The 24,039-nt window shown below is 37.7% G+C and overlaps 1 non-coding gene across 1 annotated transcript; it reads right to left on the bottom strand.

The window, feature by feature from the left end:
* Positions 1-21,238: 21,238 nt before the first annotated feature.
* On the bottom strand, positions 21,239-21,310 carry TRNAH-GUG. The gene has a single exon. It is a non-coding gene; the product is annotated as a tRNA-His (tRNA).
* Between the last annotated feature and the right edge of the window lie 2,729 nt (positions 21,311-24,039).

The raw sequence follows: 24,039 nt of genomic DNA, 5'->3' as shown, positions 1-24,039 counted from the left end.
ATTTCAGTTTTATTGTGATCTTAGTAGCTGAGTAGCTGAGTTCTATCCTTTAACATTAAAGAGGATGTTCCCATTTCCATCAAGCCAACAGAAGAATTCTCATTAACTTCAGTATTAAATGGGAATATTCACTGAGCATCTGTCAGGTGAGAAAGATATAGTAGAAATTGGAGAGTTTTAAATACCTATACTGAAAACCCTGATACAGACATACTGAGATGCTGGCAGTTCAGAAAAGCTTTATTGCTAACTCCTTAAGATATTAACCTGCTGATTTCTCTGGTTATGATTTTATGTATGGAAAGCTTAACCCTTAGGACATTGACATTTTACCAAATCACCAAACAGTCAGAGCACAGCTGGATTTCAGTCAGAAAGTCTCCTGGGCAATCTGGAGTTTTGAAGGTAATAAGGTAATTGCAATATTAATTTATATAGATAATTAAACAATTTAGTTGATTTATAGTTGCTAATTACATGCTATATGCTATTTCTCTGTATGTCTAAGTCTCATGAGTAAAACCTGAAACGACTCTGTAAAGCTCACAAAGGTTTTCCAAGTTTCAACAAAACTGTTAGTATAATAATAATAATGAAAATGCTAAATAAAACTTAAATGGGTGAAACAAGTACTGTAAATGTGGAAGAACTTTGTGGTTATTTGCATCCTATTTTGCTGATGCACAAGGGACTTTTCTTTGAATGCACAGGCAATAATGTGTTCATAAATCCTTCTGTATGTCAGAAGGAGAATAGAGTTCATTGTTTGCAAGACCTCATTATTATTACTTTTCAGCTCTAAAAATGTTGTAATAGTTTCCAGAACTAGCATTTATGGTATTCAGTATGTTGAGAGAAAATAGGCTAAATTGAAAAGCTTGTTCAAAATGTTCCTCATCTATGCTTTTTTTTTTTTTTAGACCAAGCACCCAGAAAAGTGATAGTCTCTTGCATAGCAGATTGGTAAATATTTTACTTCTCCTGTTAAAAATAAAAGTGCACACATACATACATGCACACACCCTTTACTGAAAAATGCATAAGGGATACATCAGGGTCAGGCAGGAGCATCTTGACTAAGGACATAAAGACCTATCTGTTTCAGACTGCTTCTGGGCTGACAATAGCAAAACTACTGTCAGTCTTTTATGTTATACACACCTGAAACAGTTAAAAATTGGTAAAGTCTCAAACAGGAATTTATTTCTGAAGGACCAAAAGCGAAGATAATGTGCTTTTTTCCCATATATGATGCTGGAGCAGGACGTGGATTATGGGATCTCTGAATTCCTACTGTGTGGACCTTAACTGGCATACTTATTTTCTCATGTCTCATATTTGCTCATTAAAAAGAACCTGCTGAATTTTCTACATCAGATTTTGATGGAATAGTAAAATCTATTCCACTCACAAAGCCTAACATGTTTCAAACAGAACTTCCCATAACTTAAACCTCTGCTCATGTGTTCTTTTATTACAGTCTCAAAGAAACAACCTCAGCTGCCTGTCACAGGTATGAGCTGTGAAAAGGTCAGAGGCTGTTCATACTATCTAGAACAGAAGGAATGTAAATACCAAAAGAGCAAAACCCATGGCTGGTGTCATGCAGTGCCACCTGCACCTGAAACTGTGAATTGTAAGTGATTTTCCAGTGAGACTGAGGCTTAGTGTTGCTTCTGATGGAGCATTGATGTAGAATGGCTCTTGATCAGCTGTATAACACAGTCATGAAATGGAGGGAATATTAGTCATGTTTATTGTTTCAAAGTATGCTTATTCAAGGTACAGGAAAGTGAACTTCTGTAGTGTAAGTTCTGATCCAGCAGACCAGTGCAGTTGTGTGAACTGCAGTCTGGAATGGACTATGTTGGGAAACAGAGAGCAGTAGTCCTGGCCCCTGGAACTCTGTGCTGGATAGCTTTTTGCACCATTGTGTGTCAGCCAAAAGCAGTTTCAGAAATAGCATACAGGTCTCTTTGTTAAGAGGTTATGCAAAACAGGCCAAAGCGCCAAGAACTTTTTGAGAAACAAAAAGGATGGAGTTAGGAAAGCACTTACTCAGCAGGAGTTGATATGATCAGGGGACAGGAAGAGCAGCAGTAAGGGATGGAAAAGTCTAAGACTCCCAGCGACATCTTTGCCTTGATTTTTCACTGGTTGTGTTTGTCTTTGGGTCTCCTAGGTCCCTAAACCTATTATCAAGGCCTTGGAAAATGAAACATCACCCAGGATAAGGGACGGTGGAGTTAAGGACTACTTAAGCAGGCTGGATGCAACAACCCCATGGGACCAGATGGACTGCCCCTCAGGATGTTGTGGGAGCTGGCTGATGCCCCTGTGACACACACTGTACAACCTTCAAATTATCATGGTGTTTCAGAGAGAGGTTTCTGACAACTTGAGAAAGGTAAATAATGTATTGCCTTGCTCAAAAGGGTCAAGGAGGTGGATCTAGGGATATCAGGCTGGCCAGCCTCAGCTTAGGTCCCTGGTAAGATTATGAAGCAAGTCCTCTGGGAAGCCCTGTCCAGATGATGGAAGGAGAATAAAGTTATTGGGAGTATGGACAATGTCCTTAGCAAGGACAAATCACACCAGGCCAGCTGGATTGCCTTCTGTAACATCCTGTGTAGACAAGAGGTGAGTAGTGGATCCTGTTTCCTCAGCTCAGTGAGGCCTTCCAAGCAACCTCCTGTAGTATATTCACAGATGGATTGGTGAGATATAGATACTACAGACAAACTATACTGCAAGTGCAAAAGTTTGTGGATGGCCAGGCTCATAAAGTAATGATCAGAATTATAAAATCTGCAGCCAGGTATTTGTAAAATTGTGCAGGAATCTGTCAGGGAGTAGGAAGTGCTTAAAGTAACATTTTGCTTGCAGATTTTGTAATTATGAATCTTTTGATTCTAAATAAAAAGCAAAATTTTCTAAGTTTCAGACTCTTCAAGACACTGAATCAAAGCATATGCTGTGATTTTTTACTTTCTTGGCCCTCCTAAGATGTTTTTCCTTTCTTTGATACTGATTCTTGTGTTAGATTTGTCAGTCTGTAATTGTCAATCTGTAGAGACAAGACTGGTCATATCAAACTATTGTTAGATGTAATAAAGAAAGCATCTTACTACACATGAGAATAAATGCCTATTGCCAATAGTTTTTCTCTTTGCCATCCTTTACTGTGACTGTCCTAATCCCAAACTCTTGGGAGATGTCCTGCATTAGCTCGAGTGCCTTTTCAGTGGTGGCAGTAAAAATTGCTTTAGAATTTAAAAAGCTCTAGCTGTGATTTACCTAGTGCTGGTGATAGGTTGGCTGGTGGACACAGCAACAAAAAAATCCAGAAGATGATATGGCAGTGTCTTAGAACTTCCGCCATCTAATGCTGTCAGTGAAAACTTTTCATTAAAAGCCCACAGTGGAAGTATCTGGCTTCAGCATATCCATAATGTTGCTCTTCTGTGGCATTAAAACACATGCCCTGTTCATAGATGAGTTGTGTCTTTTATTTGCATGAGGAAACTCTCATGGTGAAATTTTTCCCATGGTCAGAGCAGAGATATGGCATGAAAAATGAAGCCATGGCCAAAACAGTCTGCTCTGTGCAAGAGAAGACTCAGTGGGAATCTTATCAATGTGTATGAATACCTTTAGAGGAGGAGCATGTGAAGAAAATTCAGTGAGGCTCTTTCCTGTGGCATCCAGTGACAAGACAAGAAGCAATGAGCACAAGTGGAAACATGGGCAGTTCCATTTGAACATCTGAAAACACCTTTCCACTGTGAGGATGACCAAGCACTGGCACAGGTTGCCCAGAATGGTGATGGAGTCTCCGTCTGTGGAGATAGTAAAAAACCAACAGGACACTGTCCTGGACAGTGCTTAAGCAGGAGGTTGGACCAGATGACCTCCAGAGATCCCTTCCAAGCTCAACTGTTCTGTGATTCTGAGCAGCTTTTTACCATAGGAAATGGTGGCATAATCTACTAATCCCACCTTGTTTAAGAATAGCACTTTCCTACTTTTCCAGTAGATAAGAGTGTTACAGTTAGACAGGAAGAAGTGGAAAGTAACATGTAAATGGCAACATGTAGCTGTGCTTAAGCACACTATCCTCCTCTAGCCACGCAACTGAGCAAAGGGTTCCTGCAGTTATCTGAAAAGACAGCTTTGTACCTTCTTCGCTTTCAGTTTTGTTCTTTCTTCAGTATATGCATATTATAGGTCAAAATTTAAATCACATTAATAAAACCCAAAAAGGTCTAGTTATGTAACTATCAGTTATTAGATTGCTACAAAACTCATGAAGGAGGAATTAAATGCAGCGGGATTTATGAAAACCAGTTCCCAGAGGATATGACACTAGATGTGCAAAATAATAAAATTTAATATGAAACATGCTGTCTGTCTGTTTTGGAGAAAAGCTAATCTTTCCAAGAGAGCTTTCTAGGCTTAATTGGTCACAGTTCTGGTAAGGACAGAATGTTACAATTGTCTATGAAACTTTGCAATTTGGACCAGAAACATGTCACACTTCTCCTCCTCAGTTCATTCACATCAGTTAGCATATGCTGAGTCCAGAGACAGCAATGATCCAAAGGAAAACATCCTTTAAAATGGGTACATTTTGTGATAACTGATTTTTGTTTTGTAACAAATTTTTGAAAAATAAGGGCTTTTATGCAGATCATATGAATTGCAGTGTCATTGAATGTAATTGTTCTGATTTTCATGTCTTTTTTTTTTCTCTAAGCAACTTGTGGAGACTGAGGACTATATAATAATTATAGCCACATAATTATGACCATCTAATCATACTTATAACTGTATTATTATAATTAATAAATACTATTCAATAAAATTATTATTATATTATCATAGAATCCTGGAATGCTCTGGATATGAAGGGACCTAAAAGATCATCTAGTTCCAACCCCCCTGCTATGGTCAGGGACACCTTCCTCTAGACCAAGTTGCTCCAAGCACCATCAAACCTGGCCTTGAACAGTTCCAGGAATGAGGCCCCCAGAACTAGTCCAAACAAACTGTTCCTGTGTCTCATCACCCTCACAGTAAAGAATTTTTTCCTAATATCATATTTAACACTATTTTAGTAATAAATCTATAATCTTACTTTTCACGAAGAATAAGAAAATTTGCTTTCCTAAAATGAATGGCAAAGCTCCAATCACTGCGCAGCCCTCATCCGCAGGACCTAGGCAGATTCACATTCTTTCCAGATCCAGCAGAGGGAGCTTGTTTTACCCGGAAAACAAAATGCTCAATTGAAATAGCAAGTTGTTTAAATTTTGAGGAAAGAAAACATTGCCTAACCACATTAAAAAAGTCCGAATTATATGAAACAAGTTATTAAGTCTTAACAGACAAATAATTTTGAATGGTTTTCATGCACAATTGTGTAATCTAGTAATACAACACAAAAACCCCAAACCAAAGCAAACCAAAACAAAACAAAAAACCAACCAACAAACCCCACAATATGTGTTTGACTGTAATAATTGTTTTCATTGTGCTACATGTTTAGTCAAAGTGAAGTCTAAAATCAGGATCAAGTCTGTCATTTCAATCATCATAAAAATGTATATCATGAGTAGCATGGCAGTTACCTTTTTTGCTTAAAATTATTGTTTGTATAGGGCAAGAGCATCTAAGTAAAACTATAAAATTGTATTGGTACATAGGAAGCCTTTAAATATTTACAACCTATTATCATGGCTCAGAGTGTTTTTAGGCATTAGAGTTTGAGTCCCATTTAGGAGATCATTATATGTGCTGCTGTTAAAATTATACACCTGTTGTGGTTTACCTTCTTTCATTTGTTTCATCTAAGATTTGAAAAGCATCTTTCTATCAGCCATGATAATCTGTACTTTGATGGCTTGATTTTACATATATTAAAAATAATGTTGTCTGGATTTCACACATATGAAAAATAAGGGTTTATTGTTAGATGTCTTGCTGAGGACTGGGCGCGAACAGAGAGGGGCTCTATTTGGTTTGCTTTCCCCACAAAACATGACAGCAACAAATGCACTGCCGGCTGAGGGCACTGATAGCATGCTGCAAAATGAGGGAAGACAAGGTCATGTTTGATAAACATTTCTTATTATTGGTTATTACAGAAGAAGTGATTAATTGTCTCTGGCTTACATTAACCTTTTCAGGTTATATCCATTTAAGACAACTCATATAATTATTTTTTGGTAATTGCTTGATTGCATAAATATTAGGATACTATAGCTGTAATTGCTACTAATGCATCCTAAACAGAGTTATTTAATTATGCTTAGGAATATACCTGATTTTGAAAGGACACTGGCATATCATTTATATTACTAATATCTCAATATCATAGGCTATGTACTATCTCTTTTGAGAAACAGATATTTGCTAACATTAAGAAATTACATTCTCACTGTGCCCTTGAGAGTCAATTTACACGCATGTTCTAGTTTTGGCCAGGACCTGAAGGTTTATTCCATACCACCTTACACCATTGCCAGGGGAGGGGGCAAGGTACTCGCTGTCTTCTGAGAAGAAGGATGAAAATATTGTGGCATTTTCTGCCATTGTTCTTGGTCTCTAGGTCTATGCTGAGCATTTTTGCATTTGGATCACACTCTTTTCTATTCTTCTGTCGTTAATATTGTTGCTGTTACTATATGTTTTCTTATCTCATTGCTGTTTAAAGTAAATTGTTCTTATCTCAACCGATGATCTTCGCCTTTTGTACCTTCAAATCTCAGCTCCATCCTGCTGGAGTGACAAGGGGAAGGGTAATGGGGAAGTGAACAAGCAGCACCTGATTTGGGAGAGTCTCTGTGGGGCACTGAGTGGGGAAGTACCATTCCTAAACCACGACAAGGGCCAGCTTAGACGATGACCACAAGGCTGGTTCTGCCAGTGGTTATGACCTGGTTATAACCTCTGGTGAATATAGAGGTGATTAACAGAGGAGAGATGGCAGCAGGAAACCCAGTTCAATTACAAAAAGAACAGGATGTGACACAGCAATCACTTTACAGCTCCAAACTTCATAAAATCTTTTTCCTTATCACATGTTTAAGATGATTCTGACGTACGTCAAAAAGGGAAAGATAGGAACATGTGAGAATTATGTGGCAAACAGCACTACTGCTTACAGAGAAAACCTGATGTCACTTTCCTTTTGGCACTGTATACAACTATTTTCTTTTTTTTTTCCCAAAAATGTATGCATTAAAAGCAAATTTTAAATTAAACAAATCAGATCATATCAATAAAAATCAGAATTTTCCAAATATTCAAAATGTAAACATGATTGGTTAAATCACTATGAAATAACAATGCTCTCTTTTTAGGATCACATTAATAACACCAAACAGATTTTAATAGTTTTTAATTCAGTTATGAGGTTCAGTTTTTAATCAAGTTCCTAGACTCATTTTTAACCTGGTAATATTTTAACATTTTGTTATTTCACAGATATAAATTGACTGTTTGAGTTTTTCTAAAAATAGGTATCTGTTTGAGTTTTTCTAAAAATAGGTATTCTCTAAAAATGTTCAAGCATCCCTCAAACTATTCAAATACAGAGCAAAAGGCCATGAATTAGATTTCTGAAGGAAGTCAGAAGCTTGACATTATTGTGCCTGTTCTTTATGAGCTCTTGCTAGCTAAATCTTAATTACCAGACAAATATAAACTACATAATTTTTATATTCTGCAGCTTTGGAGCATAACAAAACATCATGAATATGAAATCTTTAACACTTTTAGTTGCATGCAGAATCTTAAATAAGACAATTGAGGATTTTTTTTAAACAATATATGTGTGGGATTTTGTAGAAATTTTATGGCTTATTCAATTGTTTGCATTCAGCAGAATGAAGTGCAAAGTCTTTCTAACTTTAGGACATCATGAAGTGCAATGATGTAACTTCAGACATCATGAAGTGTAATGTCTTTCTAACTTTAGGACTGAAAACACTACAAAGTTCTGCTACCTCCAGAGTCTCAAAGGCCTTTGTTAGAAGCAGCTCTCATTCTGTCATCCCCTGAGCTAATTTTCCTTACTCTAAATAGCATGTTGAAGAACTAATTTGCACTACAAAATCTGACCATAATAATCTGAACACCCTTGTTTTAATGCTAACTAACCTAATAATTTTTAAAGTCTTCTATTTTGTTACCAAGAATAGAAGATGCACTTATGTACGTTTTATAGCGCAGGTTGTTGAGCTGGTTACTAAGGTAGCTTTCATCACACTGCACACAATATATGAGTCCCAACTGAATTAACAAAAGCTATCTCCAAAAAGATAAAATGGTACATTAAATTACAGAAAACAAAAATTACAGTGGCTTTTCATTTCAATCCTAAACATCTCACAGAAGCAGGAAAAGTGCTATCATGTTTGTGGTCAACATCTGACAGTTGCCAATGGGAGATCTACAGAGAAATTAATTTCAGTTCTCATGGACACTGTGCTACACGGCTGTTATGGTCATTGACTATTTTACTAACCTGATGCTTTAGATGGTGTCATCAGTATCATACAGAACGAACTCATTATATATTTATACCATCCACTATGCTTGTGAGGTTGTTTAAAAATTTTTAAGTCTGAAGAAAACATCAAAAACAGATGAGAGAAGACTTTTTGACAAATAACAGCCAAATAACAACTAGAATAGTCCTGTCTAGTTTAGGTGCAGGGATTTGAACAAGGGAAGTTCTGAGAAATGTTCTGGCGATACCAAGGTTACCTTTCTTTGAAAGAAATATTTGTAATGGGTAAGAACTGGTAATATATCCCTAAAAAGACTCAGAGAAGAAACCTGAAAGCATCTGTACAGAATTACATTTCAAGAAAAATTATACAAAGATTTGATCAACTTGCACAAAAGTTCACATAATTGGTCTGCTTTTGTACCATTTTGTCTTTTACTAAACTCTTATTACTTGTGTTGTGACATGATTTTACACTGGAAATCATGACCTACTGGCAGCAGCTGAAAGATAGTAGGATTCTGTGTGAACCACCAGTAATTTAGGAGCTGGTATGTTTATTTTTGTTTGTTTCCTGAAACAGTAATGAGTGCAGTCTGATAGCTGAAGATAAAAGCTTGGCTGTAGCAGCAAAATTTGTACAGTTGCTCCAGCCACAGATGCCATGAGCTGGTGATAGTAGGCAGATGTGGTTGCCATCTTATATCTATCTATATCTTCAGCACCACTGAGCAAGGCTCTCTGGCAGAGACTGATATTGTTTCTGATCCATGCACTTCCAGTGTTTGCTAGGAATGGCAGTATATTGCTAGAAGAATTATAGGATGCTGCTAATGACTATTAATGTATTAGAGGAATTAAGCAACTAGCCATTAGGATGAAGATTTCAGGAAACCAGCAAAGTGTTGTGGACTGAAGAAGCACAGGACTTAAGATGCATACAATATAAAAAGTATTCATATTTACTATTGATGCTGAGGGGGACAATGCTGCCTAGACCCAGGTGAAATAACAAATTGTGTGGCTGTGGAATTGCAGCATAAAAGTAATTTCATGCTTTGTTACATACGTGTGTTGATGGAAATCTTCATATGGGAACATGTTAGATAAACCTGTTTATTTCCAAGAAGAAAACCTCAACCTAATTAAAAAATGTTCTAGATTTCATATGCACCTTGTTTTATGAAAGCTGAGCTTCTGAGTCCAATTAATTTTCAAATAATTTTCCCTTTTATAAGCAATCTCTTAATTTAAAAATTGGTTTTGAAATCCTTTTCCTATTTTGAAGGATGCCCAGGTACCATCCATGATCAGATTCAATTTTGTTATAGGATTGAAATGGTCTGATGAGTTTTCCACTTTTAACAGCTGGTCTGAAAATTTTGCCAGCCCTCTGCATAAGAGGTGTGTAAATATTTCCTTTATGTTTTTGCTTCATGGTTATCCTTTCCAAGAACAAGCTGTAAATCAAGTTAAATTCTGTAAAATTTCTCACACTACTGCCATAGTTATCATAGAATCATAAAGTAGTCTGGGTTGGAAAGGTCCTTAAAGGTCCTCTAGTTCCAACCCCCCTGCCATGGGTCTTCCACTAGACCAGGTTGCTCCAAGCACTATCCAACCTAGCCTTCGACATTTGAATGGGGCATCCCTAATTTCACTGGGCAACCTGTTCCAGTGCCTGTTCCAGTTGCATGCTTTTGTAAGTAGTCTCTGTCCATCTTTTTTGTAGGCTTCCTTCAGGTACTGGATCACCACAATCAGGTCGCTATGAAGCCTATTTTTCTTCCTGGCTGAACAAACCCAACTCTCTCAGCTTTTCCTCATAGGAGAGGTGTTCTGATGAAAAAGTTTCTTCTGAATAGATTCAGTACTGTCTGAACAGCCAAGAAATCTGTTTGGCTCCTCCACACTCTAACCCCCAAAGCTCGGAATTTTGCAAGTGGGTCTTTAATGTTTGTTTAAAATGTTGTCCTTGACTGCTGCTATCTGTGTCTATATCAATTGTGAGTACAAAAGGTAGGATTTCAAACCAGAAGTCTCTTAACAGCAGCCTGTTCCAGTCTGACATGCTCATCACAGAGGGATATATCACCTCTGAACTGCTTTAGAGTTGGAACAACCTTCAAAAATAAAACAATAAAATTAATACTGGTCATGAATTAAGACAGGTTTTGGCATATGTGTGCCTGACAGAGTGAAACAGCTGGATGTGGCTGGTTTTAACTGTCAGTATCCACCCTCATCCTCCTCTGGCTTCTTTTCAGCATTCTGGGAGTCATGTTTCTGCACCAGAACTCCAACTCAAAAGAGTCATAGGATGTTTCACAGATTTCCTCAGGATCACATAGGTTAATTTGCCAGACAGGTTTACTTAAAGGTAGGTTTATTATCCAGTGTATTGTTTAGACAGTATAAAATTAATAAAAACCATTCACTATCTTTTACATTAAGTCAGTACTAACTTAAGATGAGAAATTAATTTTAAAAGTTTTTAAAGATTTTAAACTGTGAGATGTTTATCATCAAACTCAGGTTATGATAAAGGATTTCTAAAAAAATTTTATTGGAAAAGACACTGACACACTTCAAACCCAAGTATTTTTTTCTGTCTAATATTACATTGAATGCATACTCTAAGAATTCTGCAGTCTGCATTGAATTCTCATATAATCTTCTATACATAACAGCTCAGACAACTAAAAAGTATAATAAGAGGTTCAATTACTACATTTTGAATATTTGCAGAGATAATACTGTGTTAAAAGTTTTAGTTTAACAAATAACTCTTCAGACTAATTTAGTGCTGCCTTGTTATTGGGATGATTGCCATGAAATTTAGTTTATCAAAGAATTTATTTTGGAATGCACACCGCTTAGGGAAGCTTATTTATTTTTCTCAGGAAAGTGCACAGGCCTTAGCAGTTGAATTAGCTCTTCTGCATCTTTAGCATAGCCCAGGAAGAAGCCTCTTGCTCTGGGGCCATTTTTTCTGGAAGTTATGTTACTACTTAAGCATGCAATAACACATATCATGTATCCATGGGCTACTTTACATTGATATAATGCAAACAGAACAGAGGTTCAATCCACTGAAAATTTAAGTCGTGATACACAAAGAAAGACCGGCAGTAAGGTAAGATGAAAATGAATTACAGGGTGAGGGGATTTTACTATCAGCAACAGCAGGATCTGAACTGTAGCAGTAACATTTCCTGCAATATTGAAAACTGCACTACAAATGACTCTGCAGATGCCTTGGGGCAGAGGTCTGCTTTACCAGTGTGAGTTAGAGTGCTTACGGACCTGAGCAGTCTTGCTCTCCTCTAGTAGCTACATGCTAAACACACAAAAAGATGACAGGACTTCAGTTCAACTCTACTTGCCTCTGAGTTTTGCGTTATTCTAGAACCCTCTTTTCAATAACCTTGCTGATGCCTGCCCTGATGTAAAGCAACCTTGCAACCCTTTGAGCACAGCTAAGTTTCTTTGCTTCTGATACCAAGTTAGGCCCAACCACTGGTTCTTGGATTATTTTTAAATGGAAACACTGGAAAGACAATGCGCCAGGATTATTTCAAGGAAACCTGCTGATGTTCAGGACCATCAGCCCAAGATTTTGAATTTCCAAATGAATCAAGGTTTTATCTAAATTTCAGCAACCACAATCAACTAAAGAAACATGCTATCAAACCAAGGAATCCCCAGAGCCACATGCTTTGTATTCAGACATGCTGACACAGTTTAATGTGACAGGTTTTCCCCTTGATGCCAACAGCAACTAATCATGTTTAACAGTTACAAACGCACAAGATGAATCAAAGGCAAAAGCTTTGATTCATACCTACTAATGTCACAAGCATGCTTTTTAGTTTAAAATGTTGTAAAAAATCATTTTTGTTCTAGAATGACACACAATACCATACAATTAATAGATTTGCATTGGGTTTTCTGACAACAATATGGTTTATTTTCAACAGAAGTATGGAGGATGGGAGCAACAGAGAGAGATTACTGGGCTGAAAGTAGGCCTTAAATATGAAGTGGATAGGAATTTTATCTACATTAGACCATGCACAAGTATTACAGATGTTAAAGTCTCTCATTTAACTCAGAGTCTTACTAAGAATTGCAATGAAAGCTATGCATACAAGTTTAGGTGCAGAAATGTGGCATTATGCCACATTGATAAAATAATTTAGACTTTTGGATCAAATCCAGAACTGCAAATACTGGGACAGAATAAAACCTGATAAATGAAATTAATTTGCATCACAATTGTGAATATTCCTATTATTATTCTAGCACATACAGCCAGATATGGGGTGTATGTTGTATGTGCACATACAACATTTAGTGAAGATATTAAAAAAATAAAAAAAATTTTAAAAGAGTGTGAATACAGTGATAAACTGACATGTTTTTATTTATTTGTGGCTGCTAGATAGCCAGCTTCTTTTTGAATAATCACATGGAATTTGCCTGAAACAATGTAATGTATATCATTCACTTTGGCGAAATAAGAAGCTGTAAAATTCCAGGAAATCTTGCTAATCTATACCTTTAAACATTCATATCCATCACTGGGTACCTCTAACTCCCGGGAAAAATATAGCACACACATGTGCTGGGCAAGATGCATGTTATAAGGCCTTTATCAATTCTGAAAACATAGAAGAAGGTTTTGCACAACTAAGATACTCAGTCTCCAGCCATTGCTTACTTCTTTGGCTCACACAGACTGTGGATTTTGACAGGGAAGATTGTCAAGCTTTCAGTATCCCATTTCTTGGCACTCATGAACCTCTGCTCAATTGCCTGTGCTGTTAAGTACATATATACATTACAGAAATGTTAAAACAATCTTTTTCAAGCACTGCCATTATATTTTTTTTCTTCTTTTTTTTTTTTTTTTTTTGTTAAGAGGCTTGAGTTACTCTTATTTTGGTTTTTTTTTTCCTTTTCCCAAGGATCAGAATCTCTGAGGCTGGCTGGCCCTTCTGGAAATCTCTAGTACCATGGTGACTTGAGCAGAGTTGGCCAAATCTTGGGTGTGGCCCGAGACCATATTGAGTCAGGTTTGAATACCTCAACGAGGGAAACTCCACAACCTCACTGTGCAATTGGTGTTCAAGTACCCTCACAGTAGGAAGTTTTTCTTATATTTAGAAATAACTTCCTTTATTTCAATTTCTGCCCACCACCTTCTGTCCTCTCACTGCATACACTCTGGCTGTCTCCATGCATACAGTTCCAGGCATATCACTGCCTGACTCCAGCATCTTTACCCTCCCATCAGATATGGATGCACATTGATAAACTCCTTCATCAAGCCTGCTCTTCTTGAATGTAAAAAACCCCAGCTCCACTGTTTAAGCTGCAAGCCCTTCATCATCTTAGTGATTCTTCAGTGGACTTGCCCCAGTATGTTCATGTCTCTCTTTTACCCAAGAGCCCAGCACTGGACAGACCAGCCAGATGTGTCTCACCAGTGCTGAGGACAGAGAAAGGGTCACCTCTCTTGACTTGTTGTAAAGTTCTGCCTGGGTGGCTTTTGGTCTTCTTTGCCACAAGGGCACACTGCTGGCTCATGGTCAGCTTGGTGTCCATCAGGATTCCCAGGCCATTTTCGGTCACGCTGCTTTCCATGACAGGGAGCACTCTGTTGGTTAGCCCCCAGCATGTGCAGGCGCATGGGGTTGTTCGTCCCTGGGTGCCAGGTTTGGCATTTCCACTTGTTGAGTTTCCAGGACTCCCTGGCAGCCCATTTCTCCATCCTGATGAGGTCCCTTGCGATGGACAGCACAACCATCTGGTGTATCCACCAATTCCTTCCACTTTTTAAACTAATTAACAAAATTGGGAAGATACTTGGTATTATCGATCTTTGCTTGTTATCACTGTCAGATACAGAATTAAAAAGTGAGACTAAATGGCACGTATGAGATCTTTAATAAGACAATTATTAGAATAACTCTACTAAGAACACTTGGATTTTGAAACCTTAACTCTCAAGCCTGAGCAGAAATCCTTCTTTAAGACTCACTGATTTCAGCATTTCTTATTTTACTAGACTTGATATTTTTCTGCCACGTCTGTTCAAAACCTGTCACAATGTGCCAGCTTGCTGTGACAGTCCAGTGGCTGGTACTATGCACTATGGCTATGGTAACTTTGGTTGAAATCTGGCTTACAGCAGGAGAGGAACATATATTTTCGTGCTTCCTTTGCAATAGCTTTAAAAATAATTGTGTAACTTTGAATGTACTTTCACCAGGTTTTCCCCCATTGCTTTCTGAAAACAGAAAGAAAATTCACAGACCAAAATTACTGTAAGTTTGAAGATAGACATTGGCCAGGCAGAAGGCAATGGAAGACTTCATCAACAGACTGCAGTTGCTGAAAGGAGCGGGAATATTTTTCTGCGACCACAGCGTTTTGGCAGGTGTTGTGTCAGTGCCGCCATCCCACCGAGGCACGCCCGCGGGCGCGGCAGCAGCGGCGGCCGGCCCGGGGAGGGAGGATGGCCACAGGGACATGTTCTAGCCAGCCCACGCTAGATGGCAATGCTTGCGCGGCTCTGCATCGCGGGACAGACAACGCAGCCTCGGACATGCCCTCTGTAGCCTGCCGTGTCGCACGGTGGTCAGCATTCTGCGCTGTGGCCGCAGAAAGCTGGGCTGAAAGGCGAGTCAGGGCACGCCGCTGATGGAGTCCTCCCGTGCGGGGCTGGAGGTGGCACCCGCGCAAACCCTCACTGCAGAAACCACTGCAGTGTCTGATGCACTGAAAAAACAGGTCAGAGAATGCAGGAGCTGCACAAAAGAAAGGCTCATGTGGCTCATTGCTACCTAACAAGGTGGTAGGCACCCTTTGCACCATGAGCTTTTTGTCTCATTTTGTGTGATTTCAAGAAAATCACACAGATGTACTAATGTACTAATTTTGTCTGGACAATATTTTCTCTGATTTCACACTGTCAATTTTTAAACAAATGTCCTTGCATTGTCCCAGCAAACGTTAATTTATTTCTACGATCTGTCCCCAGGGATTACTCACCACAAAGAAAAATTCCAGAAGAGTTTTTCCAGAAAGAGCAGCAAAGGAGGCATTAAATTACATGCAATTTATTTCTTTACTGTGAGGCCCTCATAGTATCTTTACTCCAAGAATTATGCACTTATGAGATGAGTCAATAGCAGCAAATGGAAGACATCATGTCTAGGTATAAATTTGATAAAAGAGAAGCAAGACCCTGCTGGAAGTTCAGTGTCCTTTTTGTGGCGGGGGGAGAGGATGATGCAACTGAGAGGATTCTGCCACAAGGTGGAAAAGTGGTGTAAATAAGATTCTCTGTTTATCAAAGCAACATTCATTCCTCCTGTCCATATTGCCTGGTGGCTGTTTCTGTCGATTAAGGTGGGGGTGCTAGGGACTGGTTTTCCAGCGTGGGAATGGTGAGGTAGGGAAGCTGGCTGAAAGGCAAAAGGGAAGAAACTTTCAAGAGACATTTCCAAGCCCTACTGCTGGCACTTTACATGCTCACTGAATCATATAGCAACACAGTTCTAATTTGTTATTAATAGAATATGCTCAAAATTTATTAACAAACTTACTTAGATTATGTAACCAATTGGAATTTCATCCATAGATAGCTACACATCCTGATGGCTGAAGTAAAAACTGCTCATTTTGACCAAATTATTTCTTCGTACTGAAGCACACAGCCTGACTACAGGTAAAAAGAAGAAACAGGTTAAAAAAGGAGGAAGAAACAAATAGTAATTTATGGTAAATGGATTTGTTTTTCTAACAGTTGAAGGCAGATTCTCAGAAGTTTTCCCTACTGAAGACAGTGTATGTCTTCTGAGGTCAAACATCATTCAGTCAACAGACAGAGTATTCACAACTCTTGGCAAACTTCCTTCAGGTGTTTGTCCAGACCTAAGTAAGGAAGCAAGACTATCTTGAGACTATTAAGATGAAAAGGGATTGCTTTTAAAGTGGAGCTCACATAACTCTGAAGACTGCAGGGAATATTTAATTCCATTAAATCTATCAATCAGCAAACTAAATTAAGAATGACCTTATGGTGAAACAAAGCTGGTGAATCAACCACAAATCTCTTTCTAGAAATTATACTTTTGTCTTTCTGGAAGACTTAATGTTTCTTGTATTAGGACTTCTAGAGTCCTTTTACAATTATTTTTCAATCAAGCTCAGATCTTATGCAAAAAAAACCCCAACAATAAAGCCTTCTGAACATGTTTCCAGCGAGAATTTTCTATTTTATGCTAGTTTTCTTACTGTTGCTTTAGCAAAATTATTCAGACTGCTTTCTCAAGTGTAACAGTAAAATACCAGTTTATACCTCATGGTTGTTATACAAATGTATAAAAACATTTACCATAGCTATATGGTGGACTTTTCTTCTCTGTGCCAATAAAAAGGTCAGTACACCTTTTTGCGTCCAGCTGCATGGAGAATAATAGCAATAGTGCAGATTCCAGAATAAGCACATCCTAGTATGCCAGATTTTCCTCAGGAGTTTAGATACAATTATGGAGAGTAAAATAAGAGGTTTGCTGTTCATATTAGAGAATAACAACAACAGCAAAAAACCTCCATTATTTGAGGAGCCTGGAAGCATGAGATCTAAACTTGGAATTCAGGAAATTCACAAAAAGAAACCTACCAGAAAAATTGAGGGAGTTCTGTTGCTGGATCCATGCACAGCTCTCAGGTAAAAGAGGCACACAGATGCTGGCTCAGCAGCACAAAGATGCTGATTGTATTGACACTACAGACCATGTTATAAAAGAATCTTTTTAATTATCACAATTATCACAAAATATCAAAATTATACTCTCTTAAAGACTTTTAAACCACTATGTTTTGAGATCCCTTTGGATTGAAGTTTTTTGTGGAGAAGAAAGAATTCTTTTGGAAGGAGTATCAAAAGTGTCATCTCCTGAATTGTATTTGGTGCACAGAAAACATACACAGCATTTCTGTATAAAAGAGTGGAGGAAAAAGTTGTAAAACATTAAGCATGAGAATTAATTTCATGAAGTTTTGTAAAAGAGATATTTATCACATGCGTTTGAATCTGAATGAAAGAGCTGATTTTGCTTCTGTGAGATTTTAAATCAAAAGGTCACATCTATAAAGATTTTAGAATAAAGAAAAATGAGAACTTGGAATTTTAAGATGAAAACATATAGAGAAATACATTTTAAAAAAAATGAAATATAAACCATTAATTAGATAGTTTTGGAGACATTTGGTGGGTTTGGATTTGTGCTGAGCTTTTGATGAAGAAGTAAAACCAGGCCCTACTCAGGGCCTCTAGTTCTAGTTGTAGTGCAAAGCATTGTAGGACTCAAACCTGAGTCAAAGCTTAACCAAAGTGGTACAAGTCAAAAGCTTCACAAACTGAACAATAGTCCTCACATGTGTTCTGGTGCAGCTCTCTCCAGGGCTGCAACTGCCAAAGCATTATGAATAAGAAGCAGTCTTGACCAGGACATGTTTTCTTTCAAGAAACACCAAAGATAGATTACGAGAACAGAACTGCAACATCAGATATTGTTTATGTAGTTCTGTTTACACATCAGGCTCAGGAATTTCTCTGTCTGCCAAATTTTTCCCAATTACTACCCATTCTACAATAATCACATGTAAACTCAGAGCTGAATTTGCAGATGTAAAATCATCCCACCTGTGAAGTGAATTCCTGGCATTCTTTGCTAAAGCACAACCAGGTATTTAAGCTTTCAGAAGTTCTTTTTACCACATATTTCCTTTCAAAGAGTCTACTTGACCACAGCCTTTTGAAAGGATTTCAGAAGGGATCTATAAAAGTTTTAATATGAGCTACACTCCTGTAAAGAGAATAAAAAAAACAGAATTAATTTGATTTGATGACTGCAGATTTAAAACAGCCACTGACTTCTATCCTGCTCAATACCCAATATGGATATCAGATAGGATACAACCAACTTTGCTGCACTCCTGAAAAATGAAGAATAACAGAAACCCACACTAGCCTCTATTAATGTTTCAAAAGTTTTCAAGACTTTTTGTTCAGTGTTTCATTTTCAAAAACTAGCTGTTTTTCTCTATAACTTAAAAACTCTTGTAGTTTTGGCCCTAATCAACAGCTAATGTTAAGATGCAATAACAAGAAAGAAATCTTTCTCCAAGAACTTGATGTTTACATCATATTAGTTTTTAATTTCAGTGCCAAGAAACAAAGGAGTTGTGCTGGGATCTGGAGATAGACACCTCCATGTCCTAAAGATTTTATGTTCTATGCAGAATGAGCCATGCATGAAAACAATAACAAGCATGAAATGACAGGGGAAAACTGCAAAGGAAGGCATGTACTCTCTTCTCATGCCTTGTTTTGAAACTACTATTCGTCTCATGCTTGCTTTCAGTTTGCTGCCTAAAGGTAGAGAAGTGAACCTTTCTATCTGGCCCCCAAATTGTTCTTAGACAATAAAAAAATTCAGAGCTTCAGAAATCGATTTATGTAAACCTTTTAATATTTTAATATATTATTATTTTTATTTTTATTCTTTTTTTTAAGACCATAGTTTTCAGCTGGGAAAGTATTATGTGGAGTTGTCTGCCAGACATGACAACCTGTATATTCCAGCAACATACATGCAAATCTTTGTGCAATTCACTGTTCAAAATCAGTTCCAGGATTACCTCTTTGTGTTTCCTAGTGTGAAGTCCTGTCATCCGTGGAACCTCTTTTGCACTGAAGTTTTCATTTTATTTTTCCCTAATGAGAAGGGAAAATTAATAAATATTTTCTCAGGAAGTGGAACACTGAGAGCCATCTGTGCTTGCATGTTTATATTCCATAATGAACCTGGCTTTTAATTTTCTTTTTCTTGTGAGGAGAATAAACAACTGCAGGGGGAAGTGGTAAGAAAGGTTTGATTATCTGCCTACGCTATCCTTGGTCTCAGTTTATAGTCTGACCATTGAGCTAGCAAAACAACTGTTGGTATCACAAATAAAATAAATCAAACTGATTAACTACTGTTTTCTAGTAAGCCATCATAATTTTTTTTAAAGGGCACTTGGAATTTGTCTAGTATCCTAATGAAATTCTTCAAAATCATCAATAATTACACAGATGAACACTGGATATAGAGAAGTCAGTTCCAGGTAGGTTGAGGTCAAGCAGAGGTGATTTGAGTGCTTTAGCAGACTCAGGATGATGAATAAGTAGAGCAAAATATTTGGTGTGTGGTAATTTTTCAATTCCTTTTTCAGGACTTAATTCACTAGGATTCTTTAAAGAGTATGTGCACCTGTGATGAGTTAATTTGCTATTTCCAGATTTCATAAAATCTAACACAGCAGATGACATTTCCAAAAGACTACAGCAGGGATAGAGTACTAAAGATCATCCTGGTCTCTTTCATGCTAGTGCATATTTCTAAATTGCTTTCTTTTGGGAAATCAGTCACATCTGTCTCATCAATTAGACCAAGAATTAACAAGTTAATTGCTCTGACATGCTCCTAAAAGGCTGAATGATATTTAGACAGGAAATCAAAGGCTAATCAGAGGAATTCTCAACGATATTTTGAAAAATACAACAGAAAGAGCTCTCATGAACATGAGGGAGGTCCTAACACGCCAGGGGTCATTAGCCTACTACATCAAAACTAGGACATCTAAGCCCACAGCCTCTAAAGGTGGTGTGCCCTCCCAGGTTTCCAAGCATGCAGGGCTTTGTTTTTTTCTGACTACAGTGCTAAAAAAGATTTGTTTTCATTCCTCACTGAGAAGGATGATAAAGAATTTTCCTGCTCCCTTGGGGAGAGAGATAGGCACCTGTCATTCACACCCTGAAGCAGTTGGCCTACTGCAGGAAGCTTGAATCTATCTGGGCTTTTTGGATATGTTATCCATTGTAAAGGGCTGATGTCCTGTCAGATGCAGCAGTGAGAGAAAAGGAGAACATGCTCTTGAACTGACTCCATATCAAATTAAAGGACCAACTACGAGAAACTATTCAGTAGCTTAAAAATTCTTTATCAACTTGTCATAATCATGTTTTATTTGTGTAGTTATTACCAATTATGTAATTTTGTTTGTTTGTTTATTACACAAACGTCTGTTAGGTACCATAACCAATTTACTAAATCAAAATTGTAATTTTAGAAGTCTTTGTACTGAGAATCTGCACTCATATTATTCAGTGAAAGAGGACAGTGAAATCACACAGCGTTCCTACTATAAAAACAAAGAGAAACAACAGACAAGTGATGGTTCCTTGTGTCTGTCACCAGCAAAGATCTTCTGCTGGCAGCAGTACAGGCCAAGGTAAGAAGCACTGTCATATTTCCAAGCAATTCAGGCTGATTGTTTTATTAGCATGAGAAACTAGGAAAGATCAAAACTGAAGAGGCTTCATTGCTCAGTCCAGACATTAAGTAGCTGTAAGGAGTAAAAATTCCACAACCACCATGAGATTGCATTTTTCACACTATTCATAAAAGTTTAAATTTAAAAAAATTCCACTTGGCACCAGGATTTCTGAATTAACACTTACTTATGCTAAGTACTCTTTTAGAAAAACATTCTTGTAAAAGTTACAGAGCTTCTATTTGCTTTCTCATCTTAGACATCACTAATGGATTACATTTGGTATGCAACCTGTAATTACATCTCCTCAAAAGAGACATCATCCCCTGCCGTGACTCGGATTTGAACCGAGGTTGCTGCGGCCACAACGCAGAGTACTAACCACTATACGATCACGGCAAGCCATCAGAAAGCTCAAATTAAAAGGGAGAACTTTTTTTCCCGGCTGCTCTTTAAAATGTTGTATAAATGGTGCCACCTGCAGTTTACAATAAGTGTTAGCAGCAGCTTGGTCTAAACGTTCTTATGATTAATTATAATCTCAAAATTGCTTCCAGGCTTATTTTACCTTACTTGTAATCATCCATGTTTATCAGAACGGCCTAAAAAAGGGTTTTGGATTGTTGTAGTATACTTTCCCCTATCCCTTAAAAAATCTTTTCAGAGATATTTTTTCCTATTTTATCTGGCAGAATAGTAAAACAATTGTTAGTTCTTTCAAATGAAAGCTGCACCAAAAATCAAGCTACACAATATACAGAAAGATTATAATGAGGAAAAAGAAAAACGAGAAAACTCCAGGGCACTCAAGTCCTGTTCAGAGAACACAGACTGTTTTTTCATGCTCACCCTCTCCAGTTATATCCACTGTTTTAATACAAAATGTTGTTGCTTAATTGCCTTGGAGAGCACAGCAGCACCACCACTGCAGTGGTACATGTCCCACTGAATGTCTGAAGAAGGGGAAAGACATACCAAAAAACTTACTAGACTGTAATATGCAAGACCAATAATATGTCTTCAGCATGCTGAGATGTGGATTTACTCTGGATGAATGTCTGGCCAGTGGGATAATTCATAAGTAGACTATGAAAAAGAAGCATGAGGCTGGGAGTTTAAAATGCAAATTTGCTAAATTTGGGCTCTGCTCTGCTCTTCCTGAGGAGCAGAGGCTCTCACTGTCTCCATCTCAGGGTAAAACTCTGATACCTCTGCACTCACATGGAGGCCCACCTTGCCACTGGAGATGCAGGAGGGAAGGAGAAAGCATTTCTTTCTGGTGGTTTGTGGGAGCATTTGGAGCAAAAGGGCACTCTAATGGTGGTTTGGACTGCTCCACTTCACCCTACAGCCTTCCCCAACGGCCTAATGTGACCAGAATGGCATTTTTCAAGAGGACTCAGCACACCCTTCCACAGAACAGGAAAATGGCATTGCTCAACATCATGGAGGTGAACAAACCTAGAAAAAAACTATTCAGTAGTATCTTCTCTGAAGTGTCTTGTTATTATAGGCTTGTGAAGGCAGAGCTATCAGAATGTTTATTGCATTTCCATTTGTATGGCTTTAAATAACTTTAGGTTTCCTAATTTCAGATCTTGTTATTACTGGCTACTTTTCTTGAAGTAACCAACAACTTAGGTTTTGGGTAAGTGCCTCAGAACATACAGATTTCTCCTAAAGACAGAAAACATTGTCAAGTAAACATTATAGATATAGGTCTTTGTCCATGGCATCCCCCTTCAAAGCAAGGGCATTAAGTCAAAATTGCTGCAGGACTCCATAAGGTTCTTTATAACATGATAATCAAGAGATTATGGAGATTTTAAATGTGGTTTAAATACTTGTAGCTGTGATGAGACAGGCTTTTTGTAAACTCTGGGACATGTATTGATCCACTATAATGTTGCCTCCCATCACAGTCATAGGGGTGCTTCAGTTTTGCAGCAGTGAAATTAGTCTGCTAGATTCCCCTCAAAAAATATAATGTGATTTTTTTAAATCCAAGTGTCAGAGAAACAACTACAAAAAATCCACTTCTAGTTCCATCTCATTGTATGAAGTTTACAATGCCATCTAATGTATTTTTTGTAAAGTTGGAGCCATTTGATGTACAATTTTTTTGTTTCAGATATATCTATACATGAGAATATGATACAACAATTACATTCATAAATCTGTAAGATCAGTACACAAATTTGTGAGATGACAAAACAAGCTGTAACCACTGGGTAACAAATTATAATTTCATTACTTGTTCTACACTGGTACTATTTTTCATTTAATCTCTACACATCTCAGATTTTTTTGTCATTCATTATTATTTTTTATAATTTCTATTAGTAAAATGTTATTACCAGTTCCTATTTTTCCCTGAAAGAATGTTAGTGCACATGAGCACACTTTGTGAAGTATTTGCTTAGTCATGCAATTCTCTTCTCCTGGGTTCAGCCTTTTTACCTCAGCTTAGAAATTATTACCAATGTAACTGAAAATATAATCTTTCGAAACAACTACTTTTTCAGTTAACTTGTCAGTTTTGGATAGAACATTTCCCTTGTTCATGATTGGCTCTCTGGACAAAAGGAAAAAAGAGTAATCTGAAGACACACAGACTCCCCCCAGCAGCCAACAAGCTCTTGGGTACGTCTGGAAGAAGGAGAATTTGAAATATATACAAATAGCATATGGATCTCTCTCATTTCCAAGTAAAAGTCTTTATTTGTCAGATTATTAATTAGAGTAAGATGAATCTCTGCTTTTGAAAGTCATTTACTTTCAGCACAGGCAAACGTTTAATAGGACTAGGCTCCAGATTTCTATCTTGTGTTCCAGCTGAGTGCCCTCAGCATCAGGCCATGGAATTTTTTGGCTTTTTTACCTTCGCACTGAATTTCATGTCCAAGACTTGACAGAAAATTTGGGACAGACATAGCCCTGCCACACAGCCAAGTAGCCCAATGTTGCGGTGCGCAATGCGACCGCTTTTCAGTTGCTGTTATATGTTTTTTAAGTCTGCATTTTAAGTTTAAAGTTTATTCTGTATTAAGTCAAATTGTGTTAAGATGGCACCTGCCTCAGGTTCCCTCCCCCGTTTCTCCCCCTCTGTGATATGTCAATCCTCTGGT

This window comes from Camarhynchus parvulus, chromosome Z (assembly GCF_901933205.1).
Source record: "Camarhynchus parvulus chromosome Z, STF_HiC, whole genome shotgun sequence".
Taxonomy (NCBI): domain Eukaryota; kingdom Metazoa; phylum Chordata; class Aves; order Passeriformes; family Thraupidae; genus Camarhynchus; species Camarhynchus parvulus.
Note: the sequence above shows the minus strand (reverse complement) of the source record. Positions and strands in the feature narration are given on the sequence as shown.